This window comes from Misgurnus anguillicaudatus, chromosome 24, assembly GCF_027580225.2.
Source record: "Misgurnus anguillicaudatus chromosome 24, ASM2758022v2, whole genome shotgun sequence".
Lineage (NCBI taxonomy): Eukaryota > Metazoa > Chordata > Actinopteri > Cypriniformes > Cobitidae > Misgurnus > Misgurnus anguillicaudatus.
In genome coordinates, this window is record NC_073360.2 from 41,751,600 (window position 1) to 41,766,942 (window position 15,343).

Consider the following 15,343-nt stretch of genomic DNA (forward strand, 5'->3'; position numbering starts at 1 on the left):
AGATTTAGACAAATCATGAACAAGGCTCTGATTAAAACTTTTGGTTGTAACATCACAAGTTATTTAATTAAATATTCCGTATACGTGTAAAGTTTAAGCAATGACCTAAGCCATAACCTTCGGCGCCGTCAATACTACAATCTTTAGACGAAAGTCTAAACTAAATAAAATTTTAAACGGTTCATATGGTCCGTGAGCAGGGGCGTCGGAGTGGGGGTAAAACCAGTACTGATTACCAGGGCCCCAAAGGAAGAGAGGGCCCTTGAAAAGTCTAGAATATATTATGGGGATGGGGCATGGGGGCCCATCAGGACTGCCTATGCATAGGGCCCGAGATCTTGTGCAACGCCCCTGTCCGTGAGTCTTTTTATGACCTGCTCTATAGTTTCACGCATATTAAAGATCACTCTCCAGCGGTGCCTGACAAAGCGCCGGGTGAGCGTTCATATCTGCCATTTTAAAATAAACGTAATAAATGTAATTCTGTCCATTATGGCAAAATAGGAGTTTATTTTAGATTTAGGGGATTCTTCAACCAATTCTCTGATTAAGACATGTGTATACGTGCACCTCTGGTGACAGAGAACGTATATCTGACGTTAACAAACTTTTAAATGTTTTAAGGCGTCTTCATCCCATCTTAAGGGTTTATTTTTAATTAAATGCTTCTTAAAACCATGTGTGAATATATGTATATTATACAACGAGTCTTACATTGTCTGCTCTGACAAAAATAAAGTATTATTTTAGATTTTAGGTGAATTGAATGCGTATATCTTATAAATACAACTTGATAATATGTTTGTTTTGTCAAGAGCCTTCTTTAAAGTCACGCAAGAATAAAATATTTTAGTTGTAACTGGTTAAACTTAAATCTGCTATTATCTATTTTTCTGATCAGCCTCAAACTTACAGAAGCTGCTCTGAGCGTCTGTGTGTGAGATAATTCACATTAGGGGGCTGCTTGTAAACTAGTGTCTTTTAAAACCGCTGTGATAATGTGTAAAATGGTCACTCTGTCAAAATAAAGCATTTGCTTGTAACAAATTATTTAATGAAATATTCAGCATGGGTATAGCAATGAACTGTGCCAAAACCACCGGGGGCCGCCAATAACACATTCTTTAGACTAAAGGCTTTTTATTTTAAACTAAATAAAAGTTGAATCTTTTCAGGCATACTATTCTGATCACACCATTAGATCGCGCTCCGGCGTTTACAATAGAGAACATACGAGGATGCGTGTTCATATCTACCGTTAAGAAACTTTTAAACGATTAAAAACATTTTCATATCATCTTCTGGGTTTGTTTTAAATTAATGACATCTTAAAACCAACTGTGAATATGTGTTTATTACACAATAAATGTAATTCTGTCCGCTCTGACAAAATAAGGGTTTAATCAAGTCTCTGATTAAAACACATGAATGCACGAACCACCGTTGCCAGAGAACGTACGCTGATGCGCTCTTATGGCGTTAAGAACCTTTTAAACGTTTTAAGACATTTCAGCCCCTCTACTGGTTTGAATGCATTAATGTCATCTAATATCCAAGTGTATACATGTGTATTTACGATAAATGTAACACGGTTCGCATTGTCAAAATAAAAGGTTTCTTGAACATGGTATTCCAGTGTATGTTTCTAGTCTTGTGAGCAGTGTTGGGTGTAACGCGCTACAAAGTAACGCGTTACTGTAATAATATTACTTTTTTCGGTAACTAGTAGTGTAACGCATTACCCGTCTGAAAATGGTAATATTATTACAGTTTTCCCGAGCTAGTTACTTGCGTTACATTCGCCAGTAGCACCTTCATCACACAAGGCACACAACACAGAGAACAAAAGGGTATGGGAGGAGGGCGTGAATGGAACAGTGATTGGTCTAAGTTTGGCACGAGGTATCATTTACCATCACCGATTGGTCGACACCCGGCAGCACAGAGCTGCACACTCAAAGACAGATCGGGAAAATGGAAGCGTCAACAACGGCAAGCTCTTTTTCAGAGGAAGGTTCCCAGCAACAGAAAGCTGTTTCGACAGGTGGAGATTCAGTCATTTTTTTATTATGTTCAACGGAAGGAAAATAACTTGACAGTGAAGTGCACACTCTTTAATGTTTCTCCGAACGCTGTGCCCCGTGTCCGGTAGCGGGTAAGGAAGCCAGCAGTAATTTTTATGTTGTATTAAAAGGTGGTGTATTTACGGTGGGTTTTCTCGCCGTGGAGACCTTGATGAATGTGAGGTTATGTCACGGTCTCCCGGCGCTCATTTCATTGTTTGTTTGTATGTAAACAGGGGTTGCGTGCAGGTTGTTTATTCCATCAATTTTGTATATCAATTTTACCGTAATTGACGAAGGCTGTGTCTTTAGCTTGAGTGATATTAATGATATTTATTGAATTGATTGTGTATTTATTACTTTGCGGTGTTAAATTGATATATTTATATGTTTGGGTGTTGGATGAATTTGCTGTGCATTGCTGTGTATAGACGGGTTGCACGGCGACGTCATTAACTGGTTGCGCGCGCAACCGAGAGGCAGAAAGAAGAGACGTGCATTGTGTTGTATGCTAGTAGCGGAGTCCCAAGGAGTTGTTGAGTGGAAAATAGTACCAACAGAGTCAGTGCTGGGTGCCTGATGTTAACATACCAGTAGATTCGACTATTACGTTACTAGCCTAACATAATTCATACATGTATCACAGTAACACTGCAAAAATAAAGACAGAAAAACAGATCCTACTAAAATCAAGTTTTATTTATATACAAACAATAAAGAACGCTTCAATAATTAAGGTTGTTGCAGTAGCGGATCAGCTCACCACTCGGGCTTTCTGCCTCCTGGCTGCGCGCGCACCCTGTAATGTTTGTAAACTTGCAACCCGTCTATAGTTGGTGGGTAAATAATGTGCACTAACATCATGGTATCCCCCTGCTAAGAATACAGAACTCTTGGAAGTCTTTTTTAGGAAATAATTTATTGTGAACCGTCATTCTTTCATCAGCTGTCCATTTAAAGGTGTCCATCTAAAATGAATTGCAACCTGTTGTCATCCCTGTATTTTGAATGAGTAAATTGTTGCCAAATTTAATCTAATAAAATTGTAACTTTTATTGATTTGGGGGTTTTGTGTTTGGATATTTTCTTGGCCGTGGCTTGCCCAAATAAACATTCTTGTCCAGAAAAAAAATGTAACTAGTATTATAACTAGTAATATAACTAGTTACTTTCTCCAGGGAGTAATAAAGTAAAGTAAGGCATTACTATTTTTGAGAGTAATATGTAATACGTAATATATTACTTTTTTGAGTAACTAGCCCCAACACTGCTTGTGAGTGCTCGTCATATTTATTGATGTGAAAAAAAAGTTTGTTGTTTTGTGCGGTCGGGTTCTGGACGGACAGTTTTTATGAGTCTCTCCTCACCATACGTTATCACCCAGCGGCCCTAGTGTGCCTGAACAGCGGTGGTGTTCAGTGGACCGTACTGTTTCTAAAACTCTGTGTTGGTAAAATAAGTGTAATTCAGCCCCATTGACAATAACTAAAAGGTTTATTTTAGATTTTAGTTAGAGCACCAGACCCTATTTTAGGGGAGACACTGCAGGATCTAAAAGTTTGTAACAGTACAAAATTATTTAATGAAATATTCAGTACGGTTATATTTAAGCAATGAATTGTACCAAAACCACCGTAGGTCGACAATTCTTTAGACTAAAGCCTATTTATTTTAAACTAAATAAAAGCTGATTCGCTTCACGAGATCTGTGAAGCTTTTCAAGCAGAGGGTTCTGTTCAAGCCATTAAAGATAGGGGCTCCGGCGTTTACAATAGAACATACGCGGATGCGTGCACATATCGGCCATTAAGAAACTTTTAAAACGATTAAAGACATTTTCATCTCATATTCTGGGTCTGTTTTAATCTAATGACACCTTAAAACCAACTGTGAATATGTGTTTATTACACAATAAATGTAATTCTGAGCGCTCTGGTTATATAAAAGTTATTTTAGGCATATCATTATCCCATACTCATAAGATAATGATTAAAACATGTTATTGCATAGAGCAATAAACACATGCACTCACATATCTATGGTTTTAAAAACAAAACTTTTTAATGTTTAAGACATTTTGACCCCATTTTCTGGTTTTGTGTCCGCTGTGGATCCCAACCTCTAAGTGTTTATTATACAACAAATGCAATTCTGTCAGCATTTCTAGTTGCAAACTATAATAATTATAATAATTACTTAAAAGTTCATTATAAAAAATAATTTTGTGATATGCCATGAGTTGTGGTCTTGGCCGGTCTTGAAATAAAATTCTGAGTCCTCTTCGTCTGAGATCAGTCGATTCCAAGACAAGACCAAGACCTTTAAAAAGTGGTCTCAAGACTGGTCTCGGGACCAAGACCCATCTCGAGTACTACAACACTAGTAACAGCCTTTCTTCAAATGAGTCCAGCTGCCCGAGAAGTGTACCCCCATCCAGGATTTCCTTCCAAACAAAAATAGAAAGAAATCAACAAAACAACAAACAGTGTTCCAACAGAAGGACCGCTCACATGCAGCCCAGCTGAAACACTCTAACTAACCGGAATGCAAGCCAATCCTCAGGAAATCCTGACGAGACAATAAAAACAAATCAAACAAATGCTCAAAATCCAGAACAAGCCCCCATTTCTATGTTACGGCTGCCTCATATACCCCAACATAAAAGAGACAAACAAAAAATGATTAAAACAATAAGCCAATTTATGTACAAAACAAAGAAACAACTATTAAACAATTTATGTCTAGGGAAAAAACACGGGAGTGTGGTAACTAAATATGCATAAACTCTGACACAAACAATTACAAAAAAAGAACTATTAAAAAGGGGAAAACGATATATTACGAAAAAAATAGAGAGAGACTCTCAGACGCCACAGATATTTTATATCCACGCCATATAAGAGGACTGATTACGAATAGAATGCACTGTTCCCTAAATAACACCTGCACTGTTTAGCAGAACCAGCAGGGGGAAAACAGGCAGGCGTAACAAACACTCCCCGGGCTCCACGGATGGGTGGCTGAGCTGGAGAGACTCCAGTGTGAGGGTCCCGGCCACTTCAACACACCTGCTGGCGATAGAGAAGGGGGAGGATGGAGGGTTGTGAGCCCGACCCTAGCTCCTGTGTTCCTCTGAAGACCTGGAGGTGTATTTCTCTCATTTTGTGGTTTAAACATAATGAATGAAAACCAAGGATTCCCAACCCTGCCCTCCATCTCCAGGTCGCCCGTCTCAGGGCCGCTTGATATTGCGTTTTTCCACCTCGGGTAGCGAGCTGAGCAGGCAGAGTGGAGCGGACTGCTGCCGACAGATCTGTGTGATCACCTCAGTCTGTTTTTTGACAGTCGGAAACTTCTGGGTAAAGTTCTCGACTGTCTCGTGGAACAGTCCGGCCTGGGACACCGGAGCTTCTAAGAGTTGTATCTTGTCCTGCTCCCGCATGTCAGCCAAGCACAGCCAGCGATGGCATTCCTAGACATAGCATGTCCAACGGCTTTTGCTGTAAATTTTGCCTGGTGAACTTGTAGCAACCCCATAGCGTGGACTGCAGAGGCCACCTCCCTCCAAGCACGGTAGCTACACTCAGACGTCAGACTGGGGGAATACCTACATGCTCACGAGGGAAGGGTTGGCCGGTCCCTCCAGGTGGAAGGCACCGGGCGCTACACTGTCAGAATACTGGCATAACTCTTAGCGGTGAGGGGTGACAGCTGATACAGCCATTTCCGTAAGGAAAACAGGATTTTTCAATATCTTGTCATCTCGTCATGCACCTCAAGAAAGAATAGTGTTTGGGACTGCACTGTTCTGAAACTCCCGAAGTATCAGATGTCGAGGAGGGATAATTTGGGTGGTGGAGGTTGTGTCCATTCCAAGCGACCGCTGCTGCCGCATGAGCGAGCATGGCTGCCATCTCGGGGTCATACCCAAAGGAGTAAGCGGATCCGAAAATGACTCCCCCCAACTCCACTCTTATGACAGATACCGAATCCTCTGGAGAACCAACAGATTCAGAGGGCTTTATAGGCAAGGCAAGGCAAGTTTATTTGTATAGCACATTTCATACACCGAGGTCATTCAAAGTGCTTTTCATAAAAATGAGAAAAGAATATATACGAGAAAAAAAATCATGCACCCTCCATCGGAACTGCAAGATGTTCAGACTTGTTCAGCACTGTTATATGCAGGTTGTCCCTCCGGAGCTTCACAGCTGCTTTCTTAGTGCCGGTAGGCAAAGGATGGGGTACAAGAGACAATGATTGTGACGGTCATGGGGATTTAGGTAATTCACTCTTTTGGATATTGTGCTGAGGTGATAAAGCACACAAGACAGAGGCAACGCACACACTCAACTCAAAAGGGGTAAATGAAAGAGGTGGATTTCAGGCGACTCTCTGCTGTGGTATTGTCTGTCCAACCAGCTTCAGACACCCAAAGATTCCTGAGCAGATAGAGAGCCTCTTGTGAGCAGATGATCTGCTGGCTTTCAAAGCAAATAAAGCTGATTTGGTATTGCACCTGCCTCTCGTTAAATACTTGGAGGAGTTTCTCTTTCAGAGGCAAAATTTACAAACACTGCACAAAGTCAGGCAGGATGAGAAGCACATCCTACTTGGTTTCCCCAACTCATGCTCCTTGCGACAGCCCTCCCTGGCAGATTCCCCTGAGGAAGGATCTTCTTTCTAAAGATGGGGCACAATATGGCATCTGCGTTTGGACCTGTGGAAAATCCAGTTGGTCCTTGGATGGGACGCAATTTAAGTATATCGTTGCAATTGCTGTCCACCATGAACCTTTGGGCAGGTAGGTCAGCACGACCTGGTCATCAGGTGTCTTAAGTGGGCAACGGACTTTAATCCACCTCAGCCCTCCTCTATACCGTCTTGGGACTTTTCGGTGGTACTAAAACCACTCTAGGACTCACCCTACAAGCAGTGCAGTCAGTCTAGCTCAAGTTTCAGCACATGAAAACTTTGAACCTTGTTGCATTGGCCTCGATAAAGAGTGCAGGGGACCTGTACACACTTTCAGTCAACAACTCATGCCTAGAGTAACGTTAAGACCCTGGCCCGGCTATGTGCCCAAGATTACCACCACTCCCTTCAATGGTCAATGGCTGGTGAACCTGCAAGCTCTGCCCTTGGAGGAACAAGAACCAGCCTTAGCTTAGTTTGGTCCCGTACGTGCTTTGCAACTGTATGTGGACCAAACTTAAAAAGCTTCAGGACCTCAAACCAACTCTTCATCTTTATGGAGGACAGCAGAAGGGAAAAGATGTCCCCAAGCAGAGGATGTCACACTGGATAGTGGACTATTGCTTAGGATAGAAGCAGGGCATGCCGTGTCCGCTCAAGCTAAGGGAGCACTCTACTTGCAGTATAACATTCTTTTGGGCATTGGCTTGTGGGGCCTTACTGACAGACATTTGTAGAGCTGTATGCTGGGAGGCACCTAACATGTTTGCAAGGTTATTTTGTTCCTGTCGAGCCAGTTTCCTCATGTGTTCTCACCTCAAACGGGTACAAGCACTGAGAGTCCCGGCTTGTGTATATCACATTATGGCGCTACATTATTGCCTTTATGCTATTGTAGAATATTGTACTTCCTCCAACTCCCTTTGCAGTCAGACCTAGTGGAGGGTCTGCTGCCAGCCTTTCATCAGCTGAATTTTTAAGTATGTTAATGCCTGGCATTCACATGAGTGACCCCTAGGGGATCCCATATGTATAATGTACAATGTATAATGGAGTAAAAACTAAGCCCACATTTTCCCTCAGCAGAGTTGCCTCTGCAGTCTCTTTACCAGTGTAGTCTCATTGGAAAGCCACCTCGGAGACCTCAATATGTAGTAAAATATGTAGATTACCACCTAAGAAACTTTTAAGGGAGGCACTGGAAGGGACAGCATCCATGGCACTTTGTAATGATTCCCAATACATCGGTCATCCACATTATGTCGACGTGACCGACTGAAAGGGAACATCTTGGTAATGTATGTTACCCTTGTTCCCTGAAGGAAGGGAATGTAGACGTCATGTCCCGTCATGCCCCCTTTTATAGTGAGTGGTGATGATGTGCGCCAGGTGATGATGATGATGCAGGTGATTGTGAAGTGAGTGAGGCTGTGGCTGTAATGTGGCTGTCACTCCAAAACTTTGCTGTGTGAACACAGCCCAAAAGTGTTCAAAAGACGATTATAAAGTACATATATTTTTTCAGAGCTTTAATTTAGAAACCAAACTGAGAAAGCAAGGGAAGATCCCAGAAGGTTAAAGTGCCAATGCTGTGTGAATGAAACACCTGCAGACCCATATTTTTATTACAGTAAAAGTTTGAATCACTATGCTGTGTCATTGTTTTATTGACTGGTAGATTTCTATATATCCAAGGGTAACTGTACGTTCTTTATATTTTTTTGCAAATAGCTATATGTAATTTATGAGCACTATGTGCTTCTGTATACCTTAGTGATAGAGCACTGCGTAGCAGCGCAAAGGTCATGATTCAAATACACAAAAATATGAGGAAATACACAAAAATATGTATACATTGTAATGCGCTGTAAGTCTTTTAGAAAAAAGCGTCTACCAAATGCGTAAATCTAACAAATATAATTTAAAAAGATATAACCTTTAATATTAAATGGTTCTAAATGGATTTTTTATTCTAAATGGAATTTATTTTATTAAACATTATAAACTTGTCTTATTCTGTCCTGTGTATTTTTTTCAAGTCTGGTTAGAGTAAAAGAAAGGCTACTCTATGTAAAAACAAATCCACATACAGTAAAACATTTAACAAAAGCTAAATCTTTTGCAATCATTTTATGGTATCATTTAATTTTTGCTGAACATATATGAAGTATCATCAATAAATGGAAACCAGTATTATTATTAAGAATGACAGCGGTAAGTATACATTTGAAATAGAAAAAATATAGCCGATTAAGAAGCAAATTTTAGCTAGTGTGCTTTATTGATTATAGTGACCACCCCTAAAAGTAGAAATAATTTGCTGTGATGAATATATCTCTACATGTAGATGTGCTGAACCATTTTACCAGAAACGACTGAGCCATATTAAGTAAAATACAAAAGAGACCATTGTTAAAATTATTTAAGAGTATGGAGCTGTTAAATGAATGTAGATTGTATGTGCAATTAAAATGGGTAAATTTGATGAGAAGTTAATGTTGAAATAATCAATATTATTGTCTTCTGAATCTCTAAAGTAGACTTTGTAAAGATGCATGGGCCTTTATCTCAGCAGAATTACTCAGAATTAAACTCAAGTTTATTTTTTTAAGATGTCATATAGCATATTACACTTGAAGACAGTGCTGCCATGGCTAAAATATCATGTCAATTTCCCATATTCTAAATTCTAAATATATATTAATATATGTTTCAGATTTTTGTCCCCTCTGTGCTACCATAATTGGACTGTGTGCCATTAAATACAAACTTTAAATTGTTTACTCTCTTTTTTTAAATATACTGAAGTGTGTTTAAATTTATGTGTATTTGTTGGATATTTACACATTTGAGACTTTAGATGAAACCTATGTGTGATTTCATAATCTTAAAGCAATTTAATAAATACACCTGATTTAACAACTGTAATCAGTTGTATCATTTGTTTATTCATTGCTTATATTTTTCACCCCTTTACATGTTTATAACAGTAATATGGTGTAGTGTTCAGCTGTGCTAATTAAAAGATTATTTGTGTTGTTCATGTTGTACAGACACCTGTGAAATTTGCCTGAGGGCAGATACAAGCCACTAGAGCCTTTGCATCAGCCTGTTTTTCAGATTACAACAAAGTTGTTTGTGTTGCTTTGTGTTTTTGCTTTTCACCTCTGCTTACAAAGCATTCTGAAGAAACAAGAAAAGAGTGTAAAAATTGAAACCAGGAAAGTCTGCTCTTTATTTCTTGCCTTTAGAAGAGCCACGATGTGATGAAAAACTGCAACAAATATATGTTTTATTGTATATAGTTGAGAACATATTCCAATGATTTTCTTAAATCTTGCAGTCATACTTTAGTCTTAATTTCATGTAATTGTCTATTTTGCTGAATCAGTTCCTGACCATTCATCATACCATTCATCATATCTACTGTATGTGAATCTATAGTGTTTGAACAGTTACCAATAATGTAAAATGTTCTGCATTATTTCCCTAAAATTAAAAGATCATGATCTTAGTGAAGCTTTTCAAGATAGTGGCATTTAACAATATTACAGTGTCTGAGAGACTATTAACTAAAAAGTAAATAGATCTGATAAATCTAAGATCTCTTGTTTAAAAGTACTGGCAGCATTCATCTGTGAAACATCTACAAAAGCAAAAAAAACTATGGATCTGCTCAATCTTATCTTACAGTATTTATAAAAGCTTTTAACAATATCATTGTTTATCATTCTTGATATATACATAGTATAACATTTTATGAATTAACAATATAAACAATACAAAGTAACAAGAGCCATGCTACTTTATTTCTCATTAGGAGTTCAATTGTGTTTTCCTCATCATATGTTGTTTTGCATTTTGTTCAAGCTTAAACAGAATTATGTAACATTTATGTGTACATTTGCAAAAATACAAATCCAAAACTTGATGCTAAAATAATAAATATCTCCACAGCTACAGTAAATTTTCCAGGTGAACTCACATAAGCTGGGATAAATGTGATCCATACAGCACAAAATATGAGCATACTGAATGTGATGAATTTATCTTCATTGAAGTTATCAGGCCGCGTCCTAGGCAAAAAAGCCAAAGTAAAGCACAAGAGAGCCAGTAGACCAATAAAACCCAGAACAGCCCAAAAACCCACAGTAGAACCCAGACTGCATTCAAGATTGATCTTATTCTTTATAATATTTCATAATTTTATGTAGAAGCACCAAGCCATTTCATTTACATTTAGATTTAGTCATTTAACAGACGCTTTTGTCCAAAACAACTTATAAATGAGGTTAACAATAGAAGCAATTATAGCAACACAAGAACAGCAATACATAAGTGCACTGGAAAAAGTCTCATCAAGTCCAACACAGTATACATAGCCATTAGCCAAGAGTTGGTTAGTACATTTTTGGTTAGTAGGTTTTTTTAGGAATGTACAGATAAAGGAAAAATAGAGAAAGATAGTAAGTCCTATATTAGGAAATGAGGTAATGGCAGAAGGGATGGATTTTTAGACGATTCTTAAAGACAGCTACAGAGTCACCGTTGGATCATCAGGGTGGAACGACAGGTGGAGTTGAGTGTTGTCCGCATAGCAGTGGTGGGAAAAGCCGTGTTTTCGAATGACAGAACCCAGGGATGTCATGCATATCGAAAAGAGCAGTGGTCCAAGCACAAAGCCTTGAGGCACCCCGTTATCGTGACGTTGGGGTTCGGACACATCACCTCTCCAGGATACCAGAAATTACCTACCTGAGAGATACGACTTGAATTCCTGAAGCGATGTGTCAGAGACACCCATAGACATGAGGGTCGACAGGAGAATCTGGTGATTGACCGTGTCAAAAGCGGCAGATAGATCCAGTAAGATCAGCACAGAAGATTTGGAGGCTGCTCTTGCCTGCCTTAGGGCTTCGATGACTGAGAGCAGCGCAGTCTCAGTGGAGTGACCACTTTTGAAACCAGACTGATTGCTATCCAGGGGGTAATTTTGTGTGAAGAAAGAGGAGAGCTGGTCAAACACCACATGAGTCTTGGCAATGAAGGGAAGAAGAGAAATAGGTCTGTAGTTCTCTAGCATAGCAGGATTGAGTGTCGGTTTCTTCAGCAGCGAGGTTATCCTGGCCTCCTTAAATGCTGCAGGGAAGGTACCAGTAGAAAGAGATGAATTGATAATGTGGGTATAACCGACAGAGTTATGGCCTGTAGGAGATGGGTGGGTATGAGATCTAGCGGGCAGGTAGTCGGATGGTTAGCAGCAAAGACCTTGGAAAAAATATACAGGACCACTCAGTGGGGCGACCAATGAAAGTAAGTAAACAGAGAAAACATGTGTTCATGTTTCACATGTAAAAAAACAACTTTTTACACAATTTACTTATCTCTATAGCGCTCTTTTCACTGTCCTAAAAACAGGCTGGTGTCTTCCTTGTTCTATGATGTCCCTCTATCAGAAATATGTAATGAGTTCTAATTGTGTAGCTTGTTAAGTGTGTTGTGATTCGACAGCAGCTTATCTTAGCCTGACCCGTTTGAGCTGACTGACGTATTTCTGTGGGCAGAGTTTCGTCAAACACTCTTACTTTGACGTCATTCAACCGGAAAGTAGAGGGTAGAGGGAAAGTACCGGAAAGTAGGTTACCTGAAGGAAGGGAACGGAGACGTCACTGACTCACGTCATGACGTGAACTCTCTTAGTAATATCTCATACTAGAGGGGCACGAAGCAGACTCCGCTAAGGGAAACATGGTAAAAAGAAAACTTTCCACAGAAATACTCACATAGGAACCCTCAAGGGGATGCAATGCGGGCACTAGCCTCACCCAGGTTCTCAAGAATACATGACAGCCGATGCTCCACAACATCGGCCACCAAGCGGTGGAGGAGTACAAAAAAAATTGTGTTTTGCACTAATGGCCTTCAATAGTGGTGCGGTTGTGCAGCACCAAAATAAAGGATGCAAGCCGACACACGAGCCATTCCTGGGTGTTCTCATCAATTTGGGGGGAGAACCCAAAAGGAATACTGGCTCGATACGAACACTGTAAAATCTAGTGAATGTGTTAGGTGTGTCGCCCAGCCAGCAGCTCTACAAATGTCTGTTGGCAAAGATCAACAAGCAAATGCCCAAGATGATGCCACAATTCTGGTTGAATGGGCTCTTAACCCAAAGGGGCAAGGAATTCCATTATTCCTAAGCAAGGGTGATTTTATCTACAATCCAATGAGACATCCTCTGCTTGGTGACAGCTATCCCTTTCTGCTGACCACCGTAACAGACAAAGAGCTGTTCTGAGGTCCTAAAGCTTTGAGTTCAATCCACATACACACATGGTGCACGTACAGGACATAACAAAGCCATAGCTGGCTCATACAAAGGCAGCGCTTGCAGGTTCACTATGAAGGTATATTTGGTGCAAAACAACTGCACACCTCTGACAGTGGAATTTGTATTTGTAGAGATTATCCACACATGTGTATCAGTAAATTTGAAGTCACAGAGGAAGAGTTGCAAACTTGTAGATTTTTTTCTTTCCCTCAAATACAACACGACAGTTACACATTCACAAATCCTTCAGTGCAGCTGCACAAATCCCATTTTACAAATCACAGATTAAGAAACTCACAAGCTCACATTTTTTGCTACAATTGCTGCAGTAAATATGGTGCATAACCTTCTTGAACACCTGCATCAAATAATGTGTGAATGAGACTTACATCATTTGGTATCTTATTTAAATGTAGGCCTATGTGTGTATTTGCTGCTTGTATTTTTTACTCTACTTATATTGATGGTTTGAAATTTATGGAACTTATATTTTGTTTACTAATGAATCATTGGAGTATTGTACGTAATTACCTTCATGTGTGTATAATTAGCACTCCCATTTATATTGTTCGTCACTGGGTGAAAATAATACCTTGATAAAGGCGATTTACTTTGCTGAAACATTGTTGGTAATTAAAAAACTCTTCTTCAGTGAGTTTCGGGCGCCACCTGGTGGGCAGTGCTGAACAGTGCTCGCTGTAGCCTGCAGGTACAATTCATTTTCGCACCATTTATCTCAAAGATATTTGGTGCAAAAGAGAGAGCACACGAAAAAGAGTGTTTGAAACTCGTAGCAGCAGATTCAAGCAGTTGTATTTATGTACTTGTGTTTGTGCTAGAAAATATTAAAAAAATAAAAAAATATTTGTGAAAAAAATTTGTACACACATGCAAGTCTCATCGCACAGATGCACAAACTGATTTTGCGAATGTACAAAATTTGTGTGTGACTTCACATTATTTGATGCAGGTGTTCAAGTAGGTTATGCACCATATTTACTGCAGCAATTGTAGCAAAAAATGTGAGCTTGTGAGTTTCTTAATCTGTGATTTGTAAAATGGGATTTGTGCAGCTGCACTGAAGGATTTGTGAATGTGTAACTGTTGTGTTGTATTTGAGGGAAAGAAAAAAAATCTACAAGTTTGCAACTCTTCTTCTGTGACTTCAAATTTACTGATACACATGTGTGGATAATCTCTATAAATACAAATTCCACTGTCACAGGTGTGCAGTTGTTTTGCACCAAATATACCTTCATAGGTTCACCACCTGATGTCTTCAAGGAGTGGTGGAATCAAGGCTAAGAATTCCAGCACAACGTTCTCACAAGGTCTTCAGTAGTACTTGAGCTAATTGCTTTCCAACAGCAGTCATCAGCAAGTGTGCCTCAAGGTTGAGCAGGCATAGCACTACTTGTGAGAGTGACTGACTGTGACTCTGAAGCTGGTCTGTGTAGACAGCAAAGGGCTCAAGCAGCTTGACAAGGTTCTCTAGCTTAGTCCAATCGCTTGTGAGAAGAGTGTCCATTAGCGTTGTAGTCAAGACCACCTAAACCGAGACCAAGTCATGACCAAGACCAAGACAGGCTGAGACCGAGACAAGACCAAGACTTTAAAGGGTCGAGACCGAGTCAAGACCAGTGCAAGTCACTGCATTAAAACACTTGTGGAATGTGGAATATGCATATGATTAGGCACTTCTTGTCTGTGTGTGTGTGTGTGTGTGTGTGTGTGTGTGTGCATGCGTGTGTGTGTGTGTGTGTGTGTGTGTGTGTGTGTGTGTGTGTGTGTGTGTGTGTGTGTGTGTGTGTGTGTGTGTGCCATCAGAGAAGTTTATAAAATAATCAAAGGCATTGCAGATATGTGGGAATTTATCTTTGTCTATAAGCAAATAAAAGTGAACAAACACTAAAGAGCTGAAATCAACTTAACCATTAATCTGAACTGTCTTTCCATGGCTTGCCATCCACTAAAATTAGAAAAACTGTCATTGTGAGAAACTTAAACAATGCCAACATCATATGGCAAACCTGAATAACCTGCATAAAATTAATGATAAAAATTTTATTTGTGATGTGCACTGCAAAAAATGATTTTCAAGAATAAATGTTCTTAGTATTTTTGTCTTGTTTTCAGTATATATTTAAAAATTCTTAAATGAAGATGCTTTTTCTTGATGAGCAAAACTACCCAAGAAAATAAATCTAGGTTTTAGAGCAAAAATATTAAATTTAAGTGATTTTGTGAATAAAAC

General features: G+C 39.5%; 1 protein-coding gene across 3 annotated transcripts in view; it reads right to left on the reverse strand.

The window, feature by feature from the left end:
* Nucleotides 1–15,343, reverse strand: part of LOC129437097 (uncharacterized) — a 524,696-nt gene that overhangs the window by 125,305 nt on the left and 384,048 nt on the right. The window lies entirely within an intron of this gene.